Source organism: Ranitomeya variabilis, chromosome 4 (assembly GCF_051348905.1).
Source record: "Ranitomeya variabilis isolate aRanVar5 chromosome 4, aRanVar5.hap1, whole genome shotgun sequence".
Classification (NCBI taxonomy): domain Eukaryota; kingdom Metazoa; phylum Chordata; class Amphibia; order Anura; family Dendrobatidae; genus Ranitomeya; species Ranitomeya variabilis.
In genome coordinates this window covers 606314066-606328612 of record NC_135235.1, presented here as the reverse complement: position 1 = coordinate 606328612, position 14547 = coordinate 606314066, and the positions used below count along the sequence as shown (strand labels likewise).

At 43.4% G+C, this 14547-nt stretch overlaps 1 non-coding gene and 2 pseudogenes across 1 annotated transcript; all 3 read left to right on the top strand.

The window, feature by feature from the left end:
• The first annotated feature begins 837 nt into the window (after positions 1-837).
• LOC143771248 (U2 spliceosomal RNA) lies at positions 838-1037 on the top strand. Its single transcript, XR_013215052.1, has one exon. It is a non-coding gene; the product is annotated as a U2 spliceosomal RNA (small nuclear RNA).
• Positions 1038-7369: 6332 nt separating this feature from the next.
• LOC143770803 (U2 spliceosomal RNA) lies at positions 7370-7417 on the top strand (annotated as a pseudogene).
• Positions 7418-9014: 1597 nt separating this feature from the next.
• LOC143770788 (U2 spliceosomal RNA) lies at positions 9015-9138 on the top strand (annotated as a pseudogene).
• Positions 9139-14547: the final 5409 nt, after the last annotated feature.

Below are 14547 nucleotides of genomic sequence, written 5' to 3'. Positions count from 1 at the left end.
ACTATCCACAAACTGATCAGAGCCAAGGACGATGTTGAGGACATCATAGGACTCCACCATGACACACTGGAGACTGTATGGACTAATGTGTTATCTGACAGGCTGACCAACGGGCAAAAGGACTTGTCGTGGATGGCGATTCAGGGCGGGCTGCCCGTCCGGTCGTTCATGAATGCCCGGAACCTGTGTAAGACCCGGTACTGCCCAAGGTGCCCCTTCGTGGAAGAAACATCGTTGCACATTTTTTGGGAGTGCCGGTTTGCACAGCGCCTGTTGACTGCCATAGAGGATGACTTGAGGAACTCTGTCCCCAGAGCAAGCCTATCGCACCATTCTGTGCTTTACGGACTTTTCCCTGGGGTTCATACCGTCGGAGCCAACCAGGAGGCTTGGCGCCATATGAACTGCTTCAAAGACGCTATTTGGGTCGCCAGGAACCGGCTCACCTTAAGGAGGGAGAAGATGTCCATCCAGGACTGCCGCAAGCTGATCCACAGCCTGCTCAGAGACTATTCCATCGTCGACGGTCTGGAGGACGCGGATGAGGACAAGGACTAAAAACCCTTTTCCTCCCCCCTTTTCCCTTATGTATCTTGTCTTTCAATAAAGCTTCGGGCCTGTGATCTCCCCCTCCCTCCCCCTTCTTTCCAATCCCCTCCCCCTATCACAGGTCGTCGTACTGTTTCATTTTGTTTAACATGCTTTTTCTTTCAGCTTGAGTGTTTTGGTGTAGCATAGGAGTTTGATGTATAGGTAGTGCGTCGTATTCTTATGCTTTGTACAAACGATGTGGAATTATGTGTGTACTGGGCTGCGGCAAAGTACACGATTGTTAACTTATTTTTTATGGAATGAATGAGAATAAAAGAGTTTATTAAATCAAATCTGTTCTTATCAGTTTAATATCTGATACGTCCCCTATTTGGGGACCATATATTAAATGGGTTTTTGGAACAGGGAGATGGAAGAAGAGCTTGCTCTGTCCACTCCACGCATTGACCCGTTATTGCAGTATCTCCGGGAACAGTGCACTCCTTCTCTGATCCAGTTTCTAAAAACAGATTGAATTGAAATCAGCGCAAGTTGTCTTTTAACCCTTTATGTGAATTGATTTCAGGGTCAAAGAAGCACTTTTCTCATGCTAAATGTAGCATTTTGTTTGATTTCTCTTGGCCAATTGCAACATTTTGTGTGCCTTGCCTGGCCTTGCTTTCACCTATGTATGTATGTATGCAAATATACTATGTCGTCTACACAACTAGGCACCTGCTGTCAGCACTTGCTATTTAAATTGAAGTATCCAATGAGTAGTTCTGCCATACATACTGCATTTGTGACCGCATGAATTCTTTTTTGAAACATTGTCTCCCTCTTGTGGACCACCGACTTTTCAATGCGGTGTATTATATGCATTTAAAAATAAAAAAATAAGTAAAAATGGTGCCTGTGCTGATCTTGAATATGCTTGTCTTGTCCATCTACACCTGTGTGTGTGAGCATTCTAATGCTTTTCACCAACCAGGTGCGCTGCCTGCAGTAGATAGAATCTTAGCACGGAACATTCATGTGCTGTCACAATGGGGCTGGCTGGAGGGTGTGGTCAAAGTAGGCGGAGTTATGCAGATTCAAAACACGTTGTGCACAGCTTGAACGAACACACACACAGACAGACACACACACACTCTCTGTCTCTCACACACACACACACACACACACACACACAGCAGAACTGTCATTGACAGCAGAACTGTCATTGAGAAGGCCTCCAGAGTTTCTGAAAATGTCCTCCCTGCGGCAATCTTTTGCTCTGCCTCCACAAAGGGTTTTGGTTGTAGGCCTTGGTGCGGCCCACGTGGCACAGCGTGTTCAGGATCGCTTCTCGGCCCTTTGGCTAAGATCAAGTGCAGTGGCTTAATTGTTGCTGTGCTTGGTCTGGTCTAAGGTGTCTGGGGTACCCGGTTCGTCGGCCTTGGGGGATTGACCTTACTTAACGGTGGGGACTTCTCCCCCTTGCTGCTATAGGCGTCCGGCTTAGTCCCCAGACAACGAGGAGTGATCGCATCTTGTTTTCAGGGCGACCTGAATCAATAAGGGCGTTCCTTTTTGCTGAGCGTTTAAACGCTTAGTGGGCAGTGTAGGTTCTTGGGGTACCCCCTTCTTGGTCTTGAAACGAGTCTTGCCTCTGGTGGGATTCTGTCCCTTGTTACTATTAGGAAGGGGCTTAGTCCCTGAGAGCCGAAAATGCCATTCTCTTTTGGATTTGCAGTGGGGGACACTCCTCTGCGACAATCCATTAGAATCGAGGTGGATGAATGCCAGCGTCATGAAAAGAACTTTCACTATATTGTGAATGAGGTTCTTTTCGGGTTCTTCCTCCTAGAGAGAAATAAAATCCTGTGTCTGTACGACCAGGAGTTCCGTGGCCGATATACCATCTCGTTTACGCCCAAATCATGCTGTGAAAACATCCATGCAGCATTGATGGTTGCGGACAAGGACAGTAACGTACTGAATGGACTAAGGTTTGACTTCCTGTATGGCGAAGAAGTACCATTGGTGCTCTTCATGTACAGTCCATTTGTCTCCGAGGGCAATATCGAAACCTTTTTGAGGCGTTACTGCAGGTCAGTGCGCTTCTCACATGAGATCCTCAACTCCCAACGCTTCTGGAATGGGAAGAGGAAATATCTTGTAAAATTCCATATGGAACATGGTAACATTGGGGGCTTATGCCATCCGCCTGCCACTTTCGCGATTGGTAGTGTCAGGGGGTTCCTACGCTACCCAGGAATGCCCTTGCGCTGCCGAAACTGCCAAGAATATGGGCATACACGAGAAAGTTGCGCAAACGCTCATGTAGTCCTCTGTAACAAGTGCGGTAAGAGTGGGCACATCTCCGCCATGTGTGACTCTGACATTGTATGTAATCTATGTGGGAAGGCCGGTCACGCCTTCAAAAATTGTCCGAGCAAAAGGACAAGAGCTGATGGTCCATCTAAGTCAGGCCAACTGACTATCACCGAAGGGAGTATGGTGACACCTACCCCTGGACCTGGGTTGGCGCACGCTGACGGGTCCGGACCAGGCCCTTCTGTAGTCCCGCCGGAAAACTTGCCGGTGGATTCTCAGAGGGATGGTCGTAGGGGCTCCGTAAATCCTCCTGTGGATTCCCAAAATGTGGAATTGATCGATGTAGTGGCTCTAGACGTTGCAGTTCCCCAGAGTCAAAAGGAGAAAAGGTCCTCGGTCAGCATGAATGCACCCCCGGCATTGTGCGGAGCTGAGGAGACCTCTAGTACCCCGATGGAAAAGGGAAATCCCAGTTTTGCCCTACCATTAATGGGAAGCTCGGGTAAAGGCAAGCGGGGTATGAATCCATATTGATCAGCCAGTGCGGAAAATCAGAGGGAAACCTCTAGGGCGCGAAATAAAAAAGATCCTGATAAGACCTCATCGGGTCGTAAGCCATGTACCAGAAGTCGCAGTAATTCCTTGACCAGATCGAGAGCGGAGAATGACCAGAGGGATGACATCATAGACCAGACCTCCAAGATGACAGCAGACCAGACCTCCATGATGACAGCAGATGTAAGTGAACCAGAGAATATGGACTCCTCACAGCATCTGAAAAGACAGAGAGATGAGGTAAAGCAGCCTAAGGTTCAGAGGAAATTTGGATGTCGAAGTACCGAGGAGGAGCCAAGAGAGGATGTCACCTTTCTTCCTGCCTCGGATCCAAGTAATATTCAACAAATCCTGACCCCTGGAGAGGTGGAGGAGTAGACGCTGCAAATTGTTTTTTTTCCTTCACTAAGTTCTGATTCCTCTTAAATGTCTGCTCCCATAAAGATTGCCTCACGAAATGTGAGGTCCCTAAAGAGCCCTATACGCAGGGCTGCTTTATTCTCTTATTTAGAGACACTTGACTTTGATTTTTTATTCTTACAAGAATGTGGCATCCAGTGCAACTTAAATTATAAGGACTTAAAAGAAGATTGGACACTGGGCACTTCCGTGTGGTCTGGTGCCAATGATTGCTGAGCTGCTGGAATTGGACTACTCTGCCGTGGTCATTCTACCATCATCCAGTCCGTGACTGAGATTATGCCGGGTAGAGCTATCTTAGTCCATCTTAGTTTCAAAGGACTTCCTATGCGTATATTGAATGTGTATGCTCCGCCTGGAAAGCAGGAGAGAGCTGAATTATTGGAAATGTTGCCTTTATTCTGTGTTGGGTCAACCCCCCTGTTGGTTGGAGGAGACTTCAATTGCACACGGGAGGGGGAATGTCGACAGGGTGGGGACGTGAATCGTAAGGACCGTACCACCTATTTATTAAAAAGTCTGATTAATGATTTTAAGTTGCAAGATTGTTGGAAGGTGCTCATGCCGGCGGACCCAGGGGTTACATGGTCCAATGGTAGAGTTTCTTCTAGGATTGATTTTATGTTTGCGTCAACTGGTTTTAAGCCCCAAAAATGCTCTCTTTTATCTAATTTATTTTCAGATCATAAGGTTTTATCTGTGGAGCTGGAGCTGGAGGGGGAACAAAAAACCTCCAGAGGCCCATGGAGATTAAATACAACTCTCCTAGAGGACCCTGAGACCCAGGAAAGGTTTGTGCACGTGTACCGACACTGGCAATCCAAAAGATACCCCAGAGCCTCTATGCTATGTTGGTGGGAGAGTATAAAACCCAAAGTTAAATTTTTCTTTATTATGGAAGGGAAAAATAAAGCTAAACAGAAAAAGCAGTGGTTCTATGTTTTAAATATGAAATTACAAGTACTTTTTAAACTAAAAGAAGTCGGGGTTGATGTAGATGATGATATTGCAAATTTAAAGTCTGAAATAAAAAGTGCCCTGGATGAGAAAGGAAAACAAATAATTTTTAACTCCCATGTACAGCATCTGGAGGAAGGAGAAAAATGTTCCCGTTTCTTCTTCAAAAAGGTAATGGGGAGGAGGGACGCAATTTTAAATCTGGAGGGTGAAAATAATACTGTGGGAATGCTAGATAAAGCTTTTTATTTTTATCAACACCTTTTTAATACCAAAGTGATAAACCCTTCATTTTTAGATTATGCTATTAATTCCCTTGATTTTAAGTTGGATTCTTTGGACCAAAGTATTTTATCCAGTAACCTCACCAGTGAGGAACTTTTATGGGGCTTTAAAAGCTTCTCCAATGGGAAAGCTCCCGGAGAGGATGGTTTGCCAATTGAGTTTTATCTGACTTTTTGGGGGATTTTAAAGGAGGATATGTTTTTATTGTTCAAAGAGGCTTTTAATACCAAGGAATTACCCCCTTCTTGGAGGAGAGGTTTGGTGTCTCTAATATACAAAAAAGGAGACAGGAGCCAACTTAAAAATTGGCGGCCTATTACACTTTTAAATATTGATTATAAAATTTTAGCCAAACTCATTGCGCTCCGTTTAAAACCATTTATTTCGAAATTAATTCACCCTAACCAAGTGTGTGGAGTCCCCGGTAGAACGATAGCTGAGCCTCTCAATATAATTAGAGATGCTATATGGTATTTTAAAAAGAGAGGTCAAGGTCTTGCCATTTTATCTTTGGATTTCGAAAAAGCCTTTGACAGGGTGTCACACGATTTCCTTTTTATGGTTCTTAAAAAAATGGCGTTTCCAGAGAAAATTTTAACCTGCATCATGCTTTTATATAATTCTTGTTTAAGTCAAATCTCTATAAATGGGTTTTTAACAAAGGGAGTTCCTCTGCTGTCTGGGGTAAAACAGGGGTGCCCTCTGTCTCCGCTACTCTTTATCTGTGCGATGGAACCACTGCTAACTTTATTAAGGAAAGATAAAGTAATTAAAGGGGTACCTATTCCTGGAGGGAGGGGCATGCAAGTTAAAGTCCTAAGTTACATGGATGATGTCACCATATTATGCCCAGATTCCACATCCCTCAGAAGGGTATTGAGAAATACTCAATTCTTCTGCGAAGCCTCTGGTTTTAAACTAGATGTGGACAAAAGTGATTGTTTTAATGTGGGTAGATGGGACTCTTCTTTAACCCCTGGGATAGTGATTCAAAAGAATCAGATAAAAATTTTAGGTATTGTTTTTAACCAAGCTAATGAAGGTACCCCTAATTGGGACTCTGCTATAGACAAATTAGAGAAAAAGATCTCTCTCTGGAAATTAAGGAACCTCAGTATGGAAGGGAAAATTTTAATTATCAAGGCTGTTTTAATTCCCATTATGTTGTATGTTGCAATGGTTTTTCCCCCTTCCAATCTACAGATTAAAAAAGTAACCAGAATTGTTTTTATGTTTTTATGGGGTTCCAAAATGGAAAAATTAAAACGAGTTTTGATGTATAAAGACAAAATTAATGGGGGTAAAGATGTACCCAATTTTTTTACTTTCTTTTATATAAAATATTTCTGTTTCTGTTTTAAAGTTTTTAAATCTGATGGCATTTTTAGTTATTTTTTAAAATATGCAGCAGGAATGATTTTTAAAAGATGGTTCCGCTTACCTTTGGATTCTCCTGTGCTCCTATGTCCTCCTAAACAGTATGTGATACTTGAGAAAACGGTCAAGCTGTTAGGTCTCCAGGAATTGGAACCTGACATATTGGGTGATCAGAGGAAGGTATCAATGGCTTGTAGGCATTCGGAGGATACAATTCCTGTCTCCAATTTTTCACAGGCAAGGTCCAAGACGGTGTGGCGAAATGTGTACGGGAAATACCTAGCAAATGTACACAAGGACCTTGCCTGGGCAATTGTCCACCAGTGCCTCCCTACTCGTGAGTTCCAACATAGGCGAGGGCTGGTGGCAAGGGCCAAATGTCCAAGAGTGACATGCTGCGAGAACGAGTCTGTACTACATCTCATGTGGAACTGTCCATTTGCACAGGAGGTATGGAGAAAGGTAGGGCCACTACTAAAGTGGGCATGTGGCCTGAGAGATTTTAACCATATTTATGTCTTGTACGGTCTTTTTAGGTGCCCAAATCTTAAACAATTCAGAGTGGCCTGGATAATTATTAATTGTTTTAAAAATGCCATGTGGAAAGTCAGAAATATTTTACTTTTTAAACGTGATTTTATTGATTCAGCTAATTGTATAAAAATTGCCCTAAGTGAAATGTATATCTATTATCTTAGAGACAAAAAACTGTATGGTGCAAAAGAAGCTGCTTCAATGTGGTGTATACAATTATGGAACACAATTCTGTGATTGGTTTTTATATTTGTGTTTTTTATATTTGTGTTTTTTAAAATGTCTTGGTATTTCTGTATTTTAGATGTATTATCCATTGTAATGTTTCAAATGTTCCTTTTTACTCTTGTAATGTGTTATTTTTGTGAACAATAAAATTATGATGAAACCTTATCTGTTCTTATCAGTTTAATATCTGATACGTCCCCTATTTGGGGACCATACAGGTCCTTCTCAAAAAATTAGCATATAGTGTTAAATTTCATTATTTACCATAATGTAATGATTACAATTAAACTTTCATATATTATAGATTCATTATCCACCAACTGAAATTTGTCAGGTCTTTTATTGTTTTAATGCTGATGATTTTGGCCTACAACTCCTGATAACCCAAAAAACCTGTCTCAATAAATTAGCATATCAAGAAAAGGTTCTCTAAACGACCTATTACCCTAATCTTCTGAATCAACTAATTAACTCTAAACACATGCAAAAGATACCTGAGGCTTTTAAAAACTCCCTGCCTGGTTCATTACTCAAAACCCCCATCATGGGTAAGACTAGCGACCTGACAGATGTCAAGAAGGCCATCATTGACACCCTCAAGCAAGAGGGTAAGACCCAGAAAGAAATTTCTCAACAAATAGGCTGTTCCCAGAGTGCTGTATCAAGGCACCTCAATGGTAAGTCTGTTGGAAGGAAACAATGTGGCAGAAAACGCTGTACAACGAGAAGAGGTGACCGGACCCTGAGGAAGATTGTGGAGAAGGACCGATTCCAGACCTTGGGGAACCTGAGGAAGCAGTGGACTGAGTCTGGTGTGGAAACATCCAGAGCCACCGTGCACAGGCGTGTGCAGGAAATGGGCTACAGGTGCCGCATTCCCCAGGTAAAGCCACTTTTGAACCATAAACAGCGGCAGAAGCGCCTGACCTGGGCTACAGAGAAGCAGCACTGGACTGTTGCTAAGTGGTCCCAAGTACTTTTTTCTGATGAAAGCAAATTTTGCATGTCATTCGGAAATCAAGGTGCCAGAGTCTGGAGGAAGACTGGGGAGAAGGAAATGCCAAAATGCCTGAAGTCCAGTGTCAAGTACCCACAGTCAGTGATGGTGTGGGGTGCCATGTCAGCTGCTGGTGTTGGTCCACTGTGTTTCATCAAGGGCAGGGTCAACGCAGCTAGATATCAGGAGATTTTGGAGCACTTCATGCTTCCATCGGCTGAAATGCTTTATGGAGATGAAGATTTCATTTTTCAGCACGACCTGGCACCTGCTCACAGTGCCAAAACCACTGGTAAATGGTTTACTGACCATGGTATTACTGTGCTCAATTGGCCTGCCAACTCTCCTGACCTGAACCCCATAGAGAATCTGTGGGATATTGTGAAGAGAAAGTTGAGAGACGCAAGACCCAACACTCTGGATGAGCTTAAGGCCGCTATTGAAGCATCCTGGGCCTCCATAACATCTCAGCAGTGTCACAGGCTGATTGCCTCCATGCCACGCCGCATTGAAGCAGTCATTTCTGCCAAAGGATTCCCGACCAAGTATTGAGTGCATAACTGAACATTATTATTTGATGGTTTTTTTGTTTGTTATTAAAAAACACTTTTATTTGATTGGACGGGTGAAATATGCTAATTTATTGAGACAGGTTTTTTGGGTTATCAGGAGTTGTATGCCAAAATCATCAGTATTAAAACAATAAAAGACCTGACAAATTTCAGTTGGTGGATAATGAATCTATAATATATGAAAGTTTAATTGTAATCATTACATTATGGTAAATAATGAAATTTAACACTATATGCTAATTTTTTGAGAAGGACCTGTATATTAAATGGATTTTTGGAACAGGGAGATGGAAGAAGAGCTTGCTCTGTCCACTCCACGCATTGACCCTTTATTGCAGTATCTCCGGGACCAGTGCAGTCCTTCTCTGATCCAGTTTCTAAAAACAGATTGAATTGAAATCAGCGCCAGTTGTCTTTTAACCCTTTATGTGAATTGATTTCAGGGTCAAAGAAGCACTTTTCTCATGCTAAATGTAGCATTTTATTTGATTTCTCTTGGCCAATTGCAACATTTTGTGTGCCTTGCCTGGCCTTGCTTTCCCCTATGTATGTCAAACATTGCATTGCATTCAATATGCAATCAATCAATCAATTTGTCTTTACTGGTTGCTGCAACAGGTGTGTTAAGATATAGGCCTCTATTAGGCCTTTCTTACAGTGTTGCAAATATACTATGTCGCCTATACAACTAGGCCCCTGCTGTCAGCACTTGCTATTTAAATTGAAGTATCCAATGAGTAGTTCTGCCATACATACTGTATTTGTTACCGCATGAATTCTTTTTTTAAACATTGTCTCCCTCTTGTGGACCACCGACTTTTCAATGCGGTGTATTATATGCATTTAAAAAAAAAAAAAATAGGTAAAAATGGTGCCTGTGCTGATCTTGAATATGCTTGTCTTGTCCATCTACACCTGTGTGAGTATTCTAATGCTTTTTCACCAACCAGGTGCGCTGCCTGCAGTAGATAGAATCTTAGCACGGAACATTCATGTGCTGTCACAATGGGGCTGGCTGGAGGGTGTGGTCAAAGTAGGCGGAGTTATGCAGATTCAAAACGTGTCGTGCACAGCTTGAACGAACACACACACACACACAGACAGACACACACACACACTCTCTGTCTCTCACACACAGACACACATACACAGCAGAACTGTCATTGACAGCAGAACTGTCATTGAGAAGGCCTCCAGAGTTTCTGAAAGTGTCCTCCCTGCGGCAATCTTTGGCTCTGTCTCCACAATGGGTTTTGGTTGTAGGCCTTGGTGCGGCCCACGTGGCACAGCGTGTTCAGGATCGCTTTTCGGCCTCTTGGCTAAGATCAAGTGTAGGATTTTCTTGCATTTGGTCGAAGTTCTTTAGGTGCCTGGGGTACCCCGCCTCTCGGCCTTGGGTGCGGGTCCCACTCTTGTAGTGGGATCCAATCCCTTGTCGCTATTGGGAGGTGGGCTTAGTCCCTAGGCAACGAGTTGCGATTGCCCTAGCCAGGTAGTCCGTGGATTACTTGGTGCCTTTCCTTTGTCGCGGAACAACCCCGTTGGTTGTTGCGGAACACCCCCGTTTGTTTCCCTGTAGCCATGGATTCTGACCCTGGCGATGTTCCAGCCTATGCCCTTTTAAAGCATACGCTTCTGATCTTTTTTGAAAAAGGTGGAGGAGATGGCCGTGGACTGAAATTCGTGGTTGGCAATGTTCTTGAGAAGGCTCTTTCAGTCCGGAAGCACGAAATCCTGGCCATCCAGGACTATCCGAGACGTGGTGTCTACGATGTTACTTTTACCGGAGAAGGTATCCACCAGCATGTTTGCGACCAGGTCATCTCCCCTGATGCGATTATCCGGAAAAACCCTGAGCTTAAAGGGGATAAATTTGCCATCCACGATTTAGAAGAGACCAGGCTCTTAATTGTTAAAATTTATTCACCCCATATGCAAGAGAGCGAAATTGGAAGATACCTGTTGGGTTTCTTTAAAAAAGTCACTTGTTTGGGAAAGATTTTAAATGAATGCGGCATTTGGACCTCCAAATGGAGATACGTTGTAACCTGTGTTAAAAATGCCTCAAAACCAGGAGGAGTAGATTTACCACCAGCTCATTTTAAAATTGGCAAAACGAATGGCGACCTCTATTTTAATGGCATGCCTCCCTTCTGTAGAAAATGTAAGCTATATGGGCATTCAAATTGTGACCCTACCTGCGCAAAATGTGGAAGCCAGGAACATAGAACTGAGCAATGCCAGACAGAGAGTGTGTGTACAATTTGTCTTGTAAAAGGTCATTCTTTTTCCTTTTGTCCTAACAGAAACAAGTCAAAAGGAGCACAACCAGAGCAGGAGCAGCCTCCGGCCCCCCGCCAACCCTCGGCTGGTTCTGCTGTCCCCGAGACAAAGGAGGGTGAGGAGGAGTCGATGGACGAGTCAAACGAGGTACCTGGTACAGGTGAGGATGGCTATACTGAAGTGAGAAACGAGAAAGCGAGACGCAGGAGGGAACGGCAGAAGGAGAGCAGGCAGCAGAAAGGAGACCCCGCAGAGGGTACAGCTGCTTCTGCCAAAAGCCAACCCTCGTCTCTGCGATCTTCCGGGACGGCTCATGGGCGCGAAAAATCTGACTCAAAAAGGCGGAAAGTCCAGGAGAAAACAGGTGGCGCATCAAGGGAAGTACCCCCCCACAGGAACCCCCTGATGGAGGTGAGAAACCCGAAGAGATGCCCATGGAGGAGCAGGAAACCCCACCCTCTTCAGAGATGGAGAGGCGGACTGGGGTGACTGCCTCAGTCATGCCTGTAACTCCGGTCAGAGGACAGCCGGCCCCTGAGCTCGATCTGACCCCTCCGATTGGTTCCCCGGAGGGGGGGCCAGTGGGAGATCAGGAGCAGGGATGGGAGTCGGCCTACCTGACAAATGAGACAGTACCTATGGAAAATGAGTTCATCCCGGGAAGTATATTGCCATCCGAAGTCCTGTTGGATGGGGGGTCCTCCGTGGTCTCTTCCCTCGTGACCGTCGAGGAAAAGACCGAACCCTCCGATGATGACTTATAACCAGCTGAGGTAAGAGTTTTTTGAATTCCGTACCTTTTCATTTTCTCTTATGGCGGGGATTTCCGGAATTTCCCTCAATGCTAGAGGGATCAAAACAAAATCCAGGAGGTTGGTGCTCTTTGAGTTTTTGTACACCCTGTCTGCATCAGTTTTTTTCTTACAGGAATGCAATATTCCACATTCCTTAAATTATAACAAGTATGAAACAGATTGGTCACATGGACCCTCAGTGTGGTCAGGATCTAATGAATCCGGGTCAGCAGGGGTCGCCATTCTTTTTAAAGGTAATGTTTTTATTGACTCTGTGCAGGAGGTTTTACCAGGCAGGATTTTATTGGTTAAAGCTTTTATTGATGGTTTTAAATGGCAGTTTTTAAATTTTTATGGATCTACTGAGAAAAATGAAAGAGCAAAAATGTTAGAAATGTTACCCCTTTTTATCAATGACTCTGATCCTCTTATTTTAGCAGGTGATTTTAATTGTATTATGGATGGGGAGAAAAGATTCTCCAATGCGGTGAGCAGAAACTATGACAAAACCGCTTTTATGCTCAGAAATGTTGTGCAGGATTTTAAACTTACCGATTGTTTTAAGGAATGCAATATGAATCTCCCTGCTGAAGAGTGGGTAACCTGGAGCAATGTGAACTGCAGCTCCAGAATTGATTTTATTTTTTGTTCTAATTCCATACTGCCTTTTAAATGCGAGCTTTTAACCAATGTTTTCTCAGACCACAAACTTTTACTTTTTAATGTTAAATATGATGATTTTAAGAAAAAAGGTAAAAGTGCCTGGAAGCTAAATATCTCTCTTTTAGATGATTCAGAAATTTTAACTGGTTTTAAGGAATTTTATACAAATTGCAAACAAATTAGAAATCCCCATACTTCTATTAGTAGGTGGTGGGAAAAAAATGAAGAAAAATATTAAAGATTTCTTTATTAAAGCTGGAATACAAAAAGCTAAAGAAAAGAGAGAGATTTAAAACCTCCTAAATACCCGACTGCAAACCCTCTATAAACTACGAGAACACGACATAGAAGTGGATAAAGATATTATCAATCTTAAAACTGAAATATCAAGATGCTTGGAACAAAGGGGGAAGCAATTAATCTTTCACTCTAAAGTCCAGCATGTAGAAGATATTTAAACCTGCTCTCGTTATTTCTTTAAAAATATGGTAGGAAAAAGGGTATTTATTAATTCTTTGGAGGGAGAAAATGAAATAGAGGGTATTTTAAATAAAGTCCACCAATTTTATGCTGACCTTTTTAACACAAAAATTATAGACAGTAGTTTTATGGAAAGCTCTATGGAGGAAATCACAACCATTTTAGACCCAGTGTCACAAAATTTTTTATTGCAGGATCTGAGCGAGGAAGAGGTGGCTGAAACAATTAAAAGTTTTAAAACAGGAAAAGTCCCCGGGCCAGACGGTATTCCTATAGAATTTTATTCCACATGTTATGAGCTTTTACAAGAAGATCTTTTAAATATTTTAAGTGAGGTTTTTAATACAAAAACTCTCCCCACCTCTTGGAAAAAGGGTGAGGTCTCCCTTATATATAAAAAAGGGGACAAAACGGACATAAAAAATTGGAGACCAATAACCCTTTTAAATTGTGACTATAAAATGATGGCTAAAATTTGTGCAAACAGACTCAAAAAAGTGGTGGGAAACATAATACACCCTAACCAGGTATGTGGTATACCGGAGAGAAGCACATGGGAAAACCTAAATCTTATCAAAGACATAATTGATGACACTAAATCAAGGGGAGGTGGATTGGCGGTTTTATTCCTTGATTTTGAAAAAGCCTTTGATAGAGTATCTCACGAGTTCCTTTTTAATGTTTTAAGTAAAATGGGTATACCAGAGGGGTTTTTATTGTCACTTAAGGCATTTTATAAAGACTGCACAAGCAAGATCGTTGTAAATGGTTTTAAAGGGAACCTGTCACCACGTTTTTGGAAGATGGGATAAAAATAGCGTTAAATAGGGGCAGAGGTGGGCGTTACATTAGTGTGTGTGTTATGCGTTTATTACCCACCTAAGTTGCCGAAATAACTTTGCAAAGTCTCCGTTTTCGCCTGTCAATCAGGCTGGTCAGGTCGCATGGGCGTTGTCTTCCCCCAGATTTGGCGTAGTTTTCCGTTGGTGGCGTAGTGGTGTGCGCATGCCCAAAGTCCGGAATCCTCTTCCAGGGGATTTAAAATAGCGCGGTGTTCGTTATTGCATTGGTGATCGGTGGGCGCGGCCATCTTCCTTTGGCCGCGCGTGCGCAGAAGCGGCGCTCTGCTGGCCGCGGCTTCAGGAAAATGGCCGCCGCGATATCCATCTGCGCACGCGCGGCATCCCGCGGCCATTTTCCTGAAGCCGCGGCCAGCAGAGCGCCGCTTCTGCGCACGCGCGGCCAAAGGAAGATGGCCGCGCCCACCGATCACCAATGCAATAACGAACACCGCGCTATTTTAAATCCCCTGGAAGAGGATTCCGGACTTTGGGCATGCGCACACCACTACGCCACCAACGGAAAACTACGCCAAATCTGGGTGAAGACACCACGCCCATGTGACCTGACCAGCCTGATTGACAGGCGAAAACGGAGACTTTGCAAAGTTATTTCGGCAACTTAGGTGGGTAATAAACGCATAACACACACACTAATGTAACGCCCACCTCTGCCCCTATTTAACGCTATTTTTATCCCATCTTCCAAAAAC